Source organism: Protopterus annectens, chromosome 7.part0 (assembly GCF_019279795.1).
Source record: "Protopterus annectens isolate FY-2018-M chromosome 7.part0, PAN1.0, whole genome shotgun sequence".
Classification (NCBI taxonomy): domain Eukaryota; kingdom Metazoa; phylum Chordata; order Ceratodontiformes; family Protopteridae; genus Protopterus; species Protopterus annectens.
The window spans coordinates 889,711,270-889,725,864 of NC_056739.1; positions in this window are offsets into that span (position 1 = coordinate 889,711,270).

A 14,595-nucleotide genomic window follows, 5' to 3' on the forward strand; every position below is an offset into this window, starting at 1 on the left:
AATAATATTGATTCAATAACATTAGTAAAGAAATTATTCACAGAGTATATTCAGGAACAACAAATGCTTCAGACTGTAAAAAAACCTACCAGGGGACGGAATATACTAGATATTGTTTGTGTTCCCAAATAAATTACTGTAACTTCAAGTCAAGTTTTACCACCACTGATGTGCAGTGATCATGGGGTTATTAAGGTTAATTTGTTGCTAGATAATTCTGTCAAACTGAAATCTAGGCCAATGCACAGAAGGTTAATTACAGATTATAGGGAAGCAAAACAGTTACTATATAAAACTAACTGGAGTAAGGTGTTTAGGGGAAAAACTGCAGATGGAATGTGGAAAGTTTTGAAAGAAAAATTGTTTGAGTGCAAAAAGTAAAAAAAATGTTTAACATCAGGATCTAGGCACACAACATCAGGGGGGTATATTTCCATAAGAACACCTGATTAAGGTGAAAGACAAAAAATATAAGAAATAGAAGAGAGGTCAAACTACAACTTTGAAAAGTGAAATAAACAAGCTGGACAAACAGCTTAAGCATAGTGTTAGACAAGATCAAGAAAAATTTGAAGATAATTTAAATAAAGATATTGAGCATAATAGGAAACCTTTTTATAGATGCATAAGATGTGGAAGTACAGATACACAAATTGATAAGCTATGTGCAGATTCTAACATTTATTCTCAGACACAACAGATTATAGATATATTTGCAAACTCTTATGCAAAACAGTTTGGCTCCACAAAAGGGGTAGTAAGTTGTCCCAGTGACATCCAGGTAATCCCAGATACTGGAATCAAATTAGATTATATTGAAAAAGAACTGTGCAAACTGGATTCAAACAAAGCACAGGGATGGAATAAGTAACAATGACCTGAGAGCACTTCAGCAAGAACTTACACTACCATTATAAATATTATTCACTAGGTCATATAAATATGGGGAGATTCCACAAGATTGAAGACATGCATTTATTAAACCTGTTTTTAAGGGAAAGGGGAGTAGGACAAACCCAGAGTCATATAGACCCTTAAGTCTACTTTCATGTTGTGGAAAAATAATGGAGAAGGTAATACTGGATAAGTTATTGTCAGAACTGGATAGGTTGGGACTTGAAACCATATATCAGCATGCATATGTTGAAAATAGATCTATTACCACCTGTAACATGATATTCTATAACAATATAATAACAGCTATGCATGAAAAATTGTAATGTGATTTATATAGATTTAACTTCAGCATTTGACAGGGCATACACAAAACACTGATCACTAAATTAGTACAAATAGGTATGGATGTACTGTTGATAAGATGGATAGCTGCATTGCTTACAAATAGGACATGGCAGGTATCACACAACAACTAGACATGTGAAATCCTTGGTTACAGTCAAGGTGTCCCACAGGGCTCTATTCTAGGCCCTTACTTGTTTAGATTGTATCTTTCAGACCTTACTTTTTCATCCGAGGTGTTCTACAGTCTATATGCTGACAACCTGAAATTGGGTAAACTGATTAAAAGTGTTACAGATAAGGCATGTCTGCAAAATAATTTGACTAAATTGACCATTTGGGCACATGAGAATAATATGTTGATAAATTCATCAAAAACTAAGCATATGAGATTTGGGAGACATAAACTGAAAGGTGAATATTTAATACATTACACAGTAATTGAAACTGATTCAGATATGAGTTTTTTCTAATCTTAGAATTGGCTAATGATAGTTATAGAACTATAGGTTGTATAAAAAGATTTATAAAATCTAGGAAATCAAACATAATGAAGCCTTTGTTTGTTAGTTACATTAGACCCAAACCTGAGTATGGAATAACAATATGGAAACCCTATAAGAAAACAAGCATGAATAAACTGGAAAGAGTACAGTGGAAATATACCAAGAGCATCCATGCATATGAAAATCCAAGTTATTATGAAAGACTAAAATATCTGATATCATCTGCCAATCATGCAGTGTCAATTACAGATATTTAAGAGGAGCTCTTATTCAGGAATATAGGGCATTTAGGGACAACTACCTCTGGGAACGTTTGTGGTTATCAAAAAGTACTAGAGAATCATCAGACAACCTGTGTAGAACATTCTATAGGAATGAGATGTGTACTAATTGGTTCTCTGACAGAGTAGCTAATGCATGGAACAGACTACCAAATTACATTAAAGCAAGTGCTAGTTTAGATATTTTTAAGAACAGCCTGGGTACTTATTATGGGAACAAGTGTTTTGGTATATTGGCAAGATAGAAGGGCATGAATGCCAGTGCTTGAAACATTTGTATGTATGTATGTATGTATGTATGTATGTATGCATGTATGTGCACACTCCTCAACCTTATATTGTTATGAAAGTTCACCTTATTACTATCCTATTATAAAATACTTTTTATCTTTGACCTGGGAGCAATGAATGATTAAGTGACTTGTTCAGGGGGTTGAAAGAATCTAAAACTGTACATCTTAGGCCATACATTTCAACCTTTTTAGTACAAAAATTCTGAACAAAGCCAAAAATAAGGGAGGAACAGAGTCCTAAAATCAGGAACAGAGTTTAAATATTACTCTTATAAACTTAGAACGTTGCTAGAGTAACAGGTTTTGCATTAGTATGCATTTTCTGAAGGGGATGAAGTCTGAAAGTTAAATGTCTGCTATTATTTAGTGACTTGAATCCTCCATTATTTACCAGAAAACCCCAAATATTCTAAGGAACAGAGGCAAACACTCTGGACATTCTGTGAAAATCTGGAAGTACTTCTTGGGCACAGGAAGCAGTTATTTAACAGCTCAGAGCCTTAGTCCTCTGGACAAGCTGCCAGGCCTTTCACATTACAGATTTTAGAATAATCAATGTACTCAGTGTCAGCTGATACCTTATTATTTATTTATTTATATTTGTTTACTGAGTAATGCACTGATCTCAATGGACCATTTGCAGCTACAGTCCAATTAAATAGGATCACATAAGAAATGAACAAAACACATTTACAGATACAAGGATATCCTAAAAAAAACAAATATGTATACATATTAACAGATGCAAGAATATGCTGCAACATTTAGTTCATTGAATACTTGTCACGGAATGCTGCTATAGTCTTAAAACTCCCAGTTTGCTATATATGTACAGTGGAGAGTGCCTGAATCTCTTGCTTAAGCAGGTTGCACAGAACAGCTTTGATGCTGCATTTCTCCAGGCATGCAGTCATAGAGGCTCACATCCACTTAGAACAAAATCTCTGAGCCTGCTGTGCACTCTATAATTAAAGCCGGGAACTAGTACCAGCACAGAGATCTGTATCACATTTATAGATATGCCATTGTTTCTGTGCCCTTCATACAGCTCTGTATATAAGAAGGCTAGTGGAGTGAATATGATGCAGACTACTTCTGAGTCTGTTTTCTTGTACATGATGCTGACACAAACATATCAGTTCATATTCCATATCCAGATACAAGTCTCTGGTAGCATATTACAGGAATGTTCAGATTCATCTCTTTAGCAGTTTGATTCTCCAGCCTTTAGTCACTGTCAGACTAACAACATTAAAAGTAATAATTCTGACACGGTGACGTCTTCCCCCAAAATACATTCGCCATGCCCTACACAGAGTTAGAAAATGGGACTGAGAAAAGTCTGAGATCGGGTAATGTCAGCCCTAAATAGCATGTACAAAGTTCATGGCAATTTTGAAACTTCACTCAGTGGCAGCTTGTACATCTCTTACAAAAGTGACTCCACTTACTGATTATTACTGCAGTAACTAGGGGTGGCCATACGTATATTTCTAGGTTAGGTGGGAGGTGAGACAATGAATAATGTTCTTTTTTCATTTTCAACATGACAAGAGATTTGGAGTAATCTGTAAGGAGACTGGCAATGATAAAACCCAGAGTAATAGTAGCTTTACTATCATTTAAGGAGAACTGCGGTGGTGGTGCTGCAGTAGCGTTGTCACCTCACAGTATGACGTTGTCCTGTTCGATTGTCATCTAAAGCATCTTCTGTGTGGAGACATGCATGAATGGGTATACCTTCGTTGAAGGTTGTGCATCAGAGCTAGCAACTCTGTATGTAAAAATCTACTGCCAATCATCAGCGGACCGGAGTTCCGCTGTGGTGACCCCTAACCGAGAGAAGCCGAAAGATACAACAACTATTATTTAAGGAGAAGGAATAGATAGCTATTTATTGCCCTGTGGAATCAGATGAAGGAAGAGCTTCTGGACTTTGTGGGAACTCTGGGGAAGGATTTTCTTGCAATTTGCCTGCCAAGATGTGTGGTCTTTAGTATGTGGATGTAGTTTGGTAAAGTGTGTGTTGGTGATCTATGATGCTTAGATATGCATGAGACTATGCCCTTTTTGTATAGCTACACTACAGTATTTTGCATGATGGTGGGTCCTTTATGCTTCATGCTTTCTGGGTGTCCTAACACCCCCATTCATTACTAAGGCCCAGAGCTGTTATAGATCTTATGGGCATTCTGGGGGTTCATGTTGGTAATTCCTTCTGTCGGGAGGAAGGATTTATTTTTAATGTCCTACCTCCCCATTCCCCCCTGTTGTATTCATCTATTTTGCCCAAGGGTTACTATTCTCTGTGAACCACATCTCCCTTTATGGAATGCATAGATACATGTCCTCCCCCCAGCCAGCACCTCAAACACCCAAGCTACTAATCAAAGCTGGGTCACCTGGGCTGTAGTTAAGGCTTGGTTTCCCTACTCCATGGCTCTACCTAAAGTTGTTGCATCCTTAATGCCATTGTATGTGGATACAGAGTGCACTGTGTTGAGATAAGTATTAACTATAACCTCATCTACTGACTTACAGTAAGAGTACTATAACTGTCTGCTTTTTGGATTGTCAGTGATAGTAACATCAGTTTGTCATTTGCAAAAACATCCTTATGCTCTGCTAATTGCCATGTGTTGCACAGAATTTTAAGAAACATTTGAATGTTAGGACTGAAAAGTAGTTAGTGACTCTGTCCCCATCTAGGACTCTTTACTGTCAAATCCTTACTGCACCCAATTAAATCAAACAGCACTGCGGGTAACTCACTGTATTTCTGTCGTGTTTCCAAAGTTTGGACTTGCACTCCCCTGTCACACAGACAAACCAGCAACCTGAAATCCTTCAAGCTGCTTTAGAAACAACATGTAAAAGTCTCATGGGTTTGCTCATGCAGCACACCTGGCTAATCCCCCTAAACTATACTAATCCACTCTATCCCATCCTGCTCTAAAATGCCTACCTGGCCAGTAATCTTCTATCGTATCCTGTACTATGTCCATGTGGCCACATACAGTGCACCACACACCCCTGAGAACTATGGAATTGTGGATGCAAGTACTCAGCAATCTGAGGATCCGGTTTGTTTAGAAGGAAACAAAAAAAGAAAGAAAGGAAGAAGTTCTCAACAAATAACAAGGAAGAAAAAGAAACTGATTAATGACTGTAAAGGAAAGAGAATATGTAGTAAAAATGATTCTGCTTTGTTATGTAACACACTGGTGACAGGGAACGAAGATGTCTGTCTATCAGCAAATCCTCAGTCTGCAGAAAACGGCATCACCTTTCCAATGGAAAAGGTAGAAAAAAGAGGCAAGGGGCAGGTGAAAAGGAAAAATCAAAACTGAAAGTGGAAGGGTTGAAGAACTTTACTGTAAGAAAAAAGAAGAGAAAGACAGATGGTGACTACATGGCTCAAGCTGGGGATTTACAATGCCAGCTGGATGAGAATTTAATACGCAGTTATAACAGTGGAATTAATAAGACTAATGGTGATGAAGATCTGTCCTTCGTAACAATTGACAGAGCGAAATGACTGTAGTTGAAGCTGAAGATTCTTCAGAGCTGGTCAGCAAAGATATTCTTGTAATTGGAGATTCGGTTATTAGAGGAACTGATACTTATATCTGCAGAGATGATAATGAACATCGAGTAGTGTTATGCTTGCCAGGAGCAAAAATAGAAGATGTGAAACAAAGTCTTTGAATGCCTTAATGTAAGGAAGTATGGGTCTGTTTTTATTCATGTTGGTACAAATGATGTCACCAACAAAGATTCTCTGACTGTTAGTCGGGAACGGACAGCCCTCCTAGAAAGCATAGCTTGTACTGGTGTTGGGCCATCACAAATCACCTATAGAAAGGATAATCAAGTCACTGTGAATGAAAAGATTTTTTGGATAAACATCTACATGGATAAAATGTCCTGTTTTAAAAAATGGAAATGTGTAGAACATCCAAGCCTTCTTTTGGGCTCACGTGGTCAGACAGGATGGTGTGTATTTGTCTAGATCAGGAAAGAGAATTTTTGCAGCAGATATTTTGCAATATTTGACAAACACTAGCCAGGATTTTTGCCAGGTCAAAAATGTAACAGTTCACAGATAGCAACATTTGATGCATCTCTGATGGTTGAGCATTAACAATAAAGTTTTTTATTAGAAAATTTGCTACGTTCCCACAAGATTGATGTTGTTATTGTTTGTGAAACGTGGTTAAAGAACAATGACTGGAAACCAATTCTGACAGGGTATAAATGTTTTTACTGTAACAGACATTCTAACAAAAAAATCAGGTGGAGGTGTTATGATAGGGAATAAAGATAGCTATGAGACTTGTGATTATTACATGTTCAGTGACAACACCAATACTATAGCCTGTGTAACTGTGACAATAAAAACAACCGTGAAACATATAACAACTGTTGGAGTGTACAGACCACCAAAGTCAAGTGCAGATGACCTAGAGGAATTCATACATTTCTTACATGAAACACAGTAGGGAAGAATAATATTAGCTGGGGACTTGAATTTACCAGAAACAGACTGGAATAATATTGATTCAATAACATTAGTAAAGAAATTATTCACAGAGTATATTCAGGAACAACAAATGCTTCAGACTGTAAAAAAACCTACCAGGGGACGGAATATACTAGATATTGTTTGTGTTCCCAAATAAATTACTGTAACTTCAAGTCAAGTTTTACCACCACTGATGTGCAGTGATCATGGGGTTATTAAGGTTAATTTGTTGCTAGATAATTCTGTCAAACTGAAATCTAGGCCAATGCACAGAAGGTTAATTACAGATTATAGGGAAGCAAAACAGTTACTATATAAAACTAACTGGAGTAAGGTGTTTAGGGGAAAAACTGCAGATGGAATGTGGAAAGTTTTGAAAGAAAAATTGTTTGAGTGCAAAAAGTAAAAAAATGTTTAACATCAGGATCTAGGCACACAACATCAGGGGGGTATATTTCCATAAGAACACCTGATTAAGGTGAAAGACAAAAAATATAAGAAATAGAAGAGAGGTCAAACTACAACTTTGAAAACTGAAATAAACAAGCTGGACAAACAGCTTAAGCATAGTGTTAGACAAGATCAAGAAAAATTTGAAGATAATTTATATAAAGATATTGAGCATAATAGGAAACCTTTTTATAGATGCATAAGATGTGGAAGGAGTACAGATACACAAATTGATAAGCTATGTGCAGATTCTAACATTTATTCTCAGACACAACAGATTATAGATATATTTGCAAACTCTTATGCAAAACAGTTTGGCTCCACAAAAGGGGTAGTAAATTGTCCTAGTGACATCCAGGTAATCCCAGATACTGGAATCAAATTAGATTATATTGAAAAAGAACTGTGCAAACTGGATTCAAACAAAGCACAGGGATGGAATAAGTAACAATGACCTGAGAGCACTTCAGCAAGAACTTACACTACCATTATAAATATTATTCACTAGGTCATATAAATATGGGGAGATTCCACAAGATTGAAGACATGCATTTATTAAACCTGTTTTTAAGGGAAAGGGGAGTAGGACAAACCCAGAGTCATATAGACCCTTAAGTCTACTTTCATGTTGTGGAAAAATAATGGAGAAGGTAATACTGGATAAGTTATTGTCAGAACTGGATAGGTTGGGACTTGAAACCATATATCAGCATGCATATGTTGAAAATAGATCTATTACCACCTGTAACATGATATTCTATAACAATATAATAACAGCTATGCATGAAAAATTGTAATGTGATTTATATAGATTTAACTTCAGCATTTGACAGGGGCATACACAAAACACTGATCACTAAATTAGTACAAATAGGTATGGATGTACTGTTGATAAGATGGATAGCTGCATTGCTTACAAATAGGACATGGCAAGTATCACACAACAACTAGACATGTGAAATCCTTGGTTACAGTCAAGGTGTCCCACAGGGCTCTATTCTAGGCCCTTACTTGTTTAGATTGTATCTTTCAGACCTTACTTTTTCATCTGAGGTGTTCTACAGTCTATATGCTGACAACCTGAAATTGGGTAAACTGATTACAAGTGTTACAGATAAGGCATGTCTGCAAAATAATTTGACTAAATTGACCATTTGGGCACATGAGAATAATATGTTGATAAATTCATCAAAAACTAAGCATATGAGATTTGGGAGACATAAACTGAAAGGTGAATATTTAATACATTACACAGTAATTGAAACTGATTCAGATATGAGTTTTTTCTAATCTTAGAATTGGCTAATGATAGTTATAGAACTATAGGTTGTATAAAAAGATTTATAAAACCTAGGAAATCAAACATAATGAAGTCTTTGTTTGTTAGTTACATTAGACCCAAACCTGAGTATGGAATAACAATATGGAAACCCTATAGGAAAACAAGCATGAATAAACTGGAAAGAGTACAGTGGAAATATACCAAGAGCATCCATGCATGTGAAAATCCAAGTTATTATGAAAGACTAAAATATCTGAACTTATACAGTGTCAATTACAGATATTTAAGAGGAGCTCTTATTCAGGTATATAGGGCATTTAGGGACAACTACCTCTGGGAATGTTTGGGGTTATCAAAAAGTACTAGAGAATCACCAGACAACCTATGTATAAGATTCTATAGGAATGAGAAGTGTACTAATTGGTTCTCTGACAGAGTAGCTGATGCTTGAAACAAACTACCAAATTACATTAAAGCAAGTACTAGTTTAGATATTTTAAGAACAGCCTGGACACTTATTATGGGAACAAGTGTTTTGGTATATTGGCAAGATAGAAGGGCATGAATGCCAGTGCTTGAAACATTTGTATGTATGTATGTATGTATGTATGTATGTATGTATGTATGTACACACTCCTCAACCTTATATTGTTATGAAAGTTCACCTTATTACTATCCTATTATAAAATACTTTTTATCTTTGACCTGGGAGCAATGAATGATTAAGTGACTTGTTCAGGGGGTTGAAAGAATCTAAAACTGTACATCTTAGGCCATACATTTCAACCTTTTTAGTACAAAAATTCTGAACAAAGCCAAAAATAAGGGAGGAACAGAGTCCTAAAATCAGGAACAGAGTTTAAATATTACTCTTATAAACTTAGAACGTTGCTAGAGTAACAGGTTTTGCATTAGTATGCATTTTCTGAAGGGGATGAAGTCTGAAAGTTAAATGTCTGCTATTATTTAGTGACTTGAATCCTCCATTATTTACCAGAAAACCCCAAATATTCTAAGGAACAGAGACAAAAACTCTGGACATTCTGTGAAAATCTGGAAGTACTTCTTGGGCACAGGAAGCAGTTATTTAACAGCTCAGAGCCTTAGTCCTCTGGACAAGCTGCCAGGCCTTTCACATTACAGATTTTAGAATAATCAATGTACTCAGTGTCAGCTGATACCTTATTATTTATTTATTTATATTTGTTTACTGAGTAATGCACTGATCTTAATGGACCATTTGCAGCTACAGTCCAATTAAATAGATCACATAAGAAATGAACAAAACACATTTACAGATACAAGGATATCCTAAAAAAAACAAATATGTATACATATTAACAGATGCAAGAATATGCTGCAACATTTAGTTCATTGAATACTTGTCATGGAATGCTGCCATAGTCTTAAAACTCCCAGTTTGCTGTATATGTACAGTGGAGAGTGCCTGAATCTCTTGCTTAAGCAGGTTGCACTGAACAGCTTTGATGCTGCATTTCTCCAGGCATGCAGTCACAGAGGCTCACATTCACTTAGAACAAAATCTCTGAGCCTGCTGTGCACTCTATAATTAAAGCCAGGAACTAGTACCAGCACAGAGATCTGTATCACATTTATAGATATGCCATTGTTTCTGTGCCCTTCATACAGCTCCGTATATAAGAAGGCTAGTGGAGTGAATATGATGCAGACTACTTCTGAGTCTGTTTTCTTGTACATGATGCTGACACAAACATATCAGTTCATATTCCATATCCAGATACAAGTCTCTGGTAGCATATTACAGGAATGTTCAGATTCATCTCTTTAGCAGTTTGATTCTCCAGCCTTTAGTCACTGTCAGACTAACAACGTTAAAAGTAATAATTCTGACACGGTGACATCTCCCCCCAAAATACATTCGCCATGCCCTACACAGAGTTAGAAAATGGGACTGAGAAAAGTCTGAGGTCAGGTAATGTCAGTCCTAAATAGCATGTACAAAGTTCATGGCAATTTTGAAACTTCACTCAGTGGCAGCTTGTACATCTCTTACAAAAGTGACTCCACTTACTGATTATTACTGCAGTAACTAGGGGTGGCCATATGTATATTTCTAGGTTAGGTGGGAGGTGAGACAATGAATAATGTTCTTTTTTCATTTTCAACATGACAAGAGATTTGGAGTAATCTGTAGGGAGACTGACAATGATAAAACCCAGAGTAATAGTAGCTTTACTATAATTTAAGGAGAACTGTGGTGGTGGTGCTGCAGTAGCATTGTCACCTCACAGTATGACGTTGTCCTGTTCGATTCTCAGCTAAAGCGTCTTCTGTGTGGAGACATGCATGAATGGGTATACCTTCGTTGAAGGTTGTGCGTCAGAGCTAGCAACTCTGTACGTAAAAATCTACTGCCAATCATTAGCGGACCGGAGTTCCGCTGTGGTGACCCCTAACCGAGAGAAGCCGAAAGATACAACAACTATTATTTAAGGAGAAGGAATGGATAGCTATTTATTGCCCTGTGGAATCAGATGAAGGAAGAGCTCCTGGACTTTGTGGGAACTCTGGGGAAGGATTTTCTTGCAATTTGCCTGCCAAGATGTGTGGTCTTTAGTATGTGGATGTGGTTTGGTAAAGTGTGTGTTGGTGATCTATGATGCTTAGATATGCATGAGACTATGCCCTTTTTGTATAGCTACACTACAGTATTTTGCATGACAGTGGGTCCTTTATGAATACTGAATTCCTGATTATGTGGTACATTTTGAGAAATTCATTATGGTTCTGCAAATATACTGGGAATGGTTTAAGAATTTCAGCATATGAATATGTTACTGATTCTTTGCTCTACAGGACACCCAAGTCTTTCCTGAAAATCAGAATTTACTTTCCCAATGGATATATCAGTTAAGTTCATAGGTTCACAGGTAGGTACTAGGCTACTGGCCCAAGGGCCTAAGTAATCTAGCCAACAAGGTTCCCCAGCTTAAGCCACCTAAGAAAGTTATTTTCCTGTGCCACTGTCGAGCAGAGCCACAGAAGTGATCCCCGGGGTGTATTTCCTATGTCCTATAAGTTAAATAAAATTATGAAAAATAAGACCATATACATAGTCTTTCTCATTTTGTTTTTACTTTAATTCAAGTAAAGTTAATGTCAGAGCTGCACTGATGTTTAAAAATGATAGTAGCATTCTTAGGCGGCAAGCATTTTTCACACACAACAGTTCTCATTTTCTTAAAGTGTTATACCACAAAAGTCAAAGGCTCTTACGTTGTATAATAAAAACCCTAGTTAAACTGATCATGAGAAAGGTGTAACTTCAGTCTTGCATATGACTCTGTAATCATTACAAAGTACTCTACAGCTGGGCCTTCACAGTGTCAGCAAGTAAACCTGAGCAGGTTATGTATCTTTGATATTAAACTAGGGATATTTCAGAAGTAGTTTTCAAACTGTTTAAAACAATAGGATGTTTATAAAATACTGTACGTCATCTAACACAGACCATCTACTCACAGGTGACTTAACATTTCACTTCAGTGTAGAATGTGTGTACCTTTACTGTCATCAGTCAATAAGATCTTTGTAGTGGCAGATGACACACTGTCCAAAATCAGTGCAAGAGATCATCTCTCTGTGGGTTTGACATCACCCTGTGTCAGTCCTTTCCCGTGTTTTTGGAGCAACAGCCCTTCAGCTGTTACATGAAAGTAATGTTTCTTGGCGAAGTAAACTGTTGAAAGCAGCTTTTTTTCTGTTTGAGGTGGCTTCCTGGGTTACAGTCTTGTAGTGTCAACTGAACTTGTGTTATTTTGTAATGTTTCTCTATTTGTTCTTGTTAGTTGCTTCATATAATTAAAATGATTTTGTGTGTGTTTGCATGTGTGCGTGCATGTACGCATGTGGCGTTGGTGTGTTTACATGATTGTATTTGTGTAGGTATGTCGTCTGGATGATGAGGGCAACAGGACACATGTTCTGTAGTTTGAACTTTCCTAGAATAATAGGACATTTGCGTTGTAGGAGAGAGAGATATCAGAGTGAAAGAGAGTTGTCTTAGAGTTTTCTGTGATGTAGTTCCCCAGTGGAAATGTGATACTGTCTAAGCCCACCTCTGACCTTCGTAGTTTCATGGGTATTAATTACATATACGAGTTTGCTGTCTGCTAGTATTGTATAAAGCATCTATCTGCCTCTTCTATTGGGGTTCCTATTATCACAAGAACAACTGATGTTACAATGACAGGAAAGAAAGAAAGAAGCCAATCATCCTGACTATTATTAATGCCTGACATTTTTATGTCACTTCTTCTGTTGTTTTATGGGCCCTTCTATCTCTCTGTGCCCTTGTGTCCTGTAGGCCCCTCATATTCTGGTCTGGACTAAATGTAAGTATTATGGTGGGCATTGCAAACTTCCTTCCATTTTAAGCATTGCCAGCTGCAAATTTCTTGGTACAGAGAGATCATGATTTCTGGATGAAAATCATTAAAGACAGAAAATATTGTTATCCAGTCATGTTTCTCACATTCTTTTTTGTTTTGTAATAAGATTAAGTAAAAAATGTGCTGCTTGAATAAAGGCACTCGAATAGTTATGTTGATAACCTTCACCTATATTAGAGTTCAAGCTCATAAAAGTTAGAAAGCATTTACTGAAGGATGGTTATCATCTTCAATCTTGACATCAGGGAAATGCAATCCAGACCAAAAGGTCATAACTACCCTTAGTGTTTCCCTGGGTCTTCAAAAGAGATGGAAATATCACATCCACCCACGTTGTTTGTGACCTCTGCCCAGTGTCATATATCTAGGTTGTTTTAATTTCAACATTATTTATGTTATAATAAAGACTCTGCCTCTGCAGTCCGCAAGCTGCCTAATTAGTTAATTCTGTGACTAAAGGCAACATGTCATGTTCAACAAGGAATAACTGTGCATACTTTGGCGCAGCCTTAAAATGATTTTTCATTTTCTGAGTTACCACAAAAATGTAAAGTTTCTGCACACATAGTGTGAGTGCTACTCGTGTGTGTGAATAACTATTAATATTTTTCTCTGTGTGTGTATATCACTGACAATGTAATGTGCATCTGTGTTTTTCTGTCTATACCAGTGTCACTGAAAGTGATAAGTGCACATGGATGTGTGTTTATGAGTGTGTGTATGTGAGTGACATTTACAAGAGGAGTGCTGTTCTTACCTCAGAAAGTAATTTTCACAAAATGAACTTCATCTTGTAGCATTAATCTTACTGGTAGTATCTTTGTTTATAAACTAGAGCTCTGAACTGGGAATCTGGAAATCTAGTTCCGCATCTCACCACTGCCATTTACATAGTGCATAACTGAATAAGTTACTTCACATCTTCCCCACATGTCTGAAATGACCCCAAGATTATCCTTTATATAATTTTTTTAAATTAAAAGAACTTTTGCAGGCAGTGCACCAAAATTACATTATAGGAAAAGGGAATGCTCTTATTTTATATTGTTTGTTATGTATTCTCTATTACAGATAGCAAATTATAAATAATGGAAAATTCCAGTTACAAAACACAATATTAAAGAAGCCATGATTGCTTAAATGAAGCAGATTATGGAAACAAGGAATACAAACGAAATACAAACAGAATACACAAGTGTATTTTGAATCTTTTTATGGATATATACTGTTCTACAGTATCTCTTATTTGGATTCCAAGAATAATTATGTTTGGAGGTGGCTTTAAAGCTTTGTGACAGAGATATCTTTGGGAAGTTACAACTCTTGGTTATTGAGTCATTGTGCTACAGAAATGACATATATTTCAGAGTTCTAGGCTGCTCGTCATAAATGCTATAAATGCTTTGTAACCAAAATCAAATTCCCTTTCTTATCTGTGCTATATTAAATAATCAGTAAATCTCTGGTTTGTAAGTTATTTTAATAAAAACATAACATTTAAAGTTCAATTTTAATTATTCTTTTGATAATATGATGAATTGTCAAAATTCCTTTTTTAGTCAAGGCCTGGGTGCCAGCCAACATAA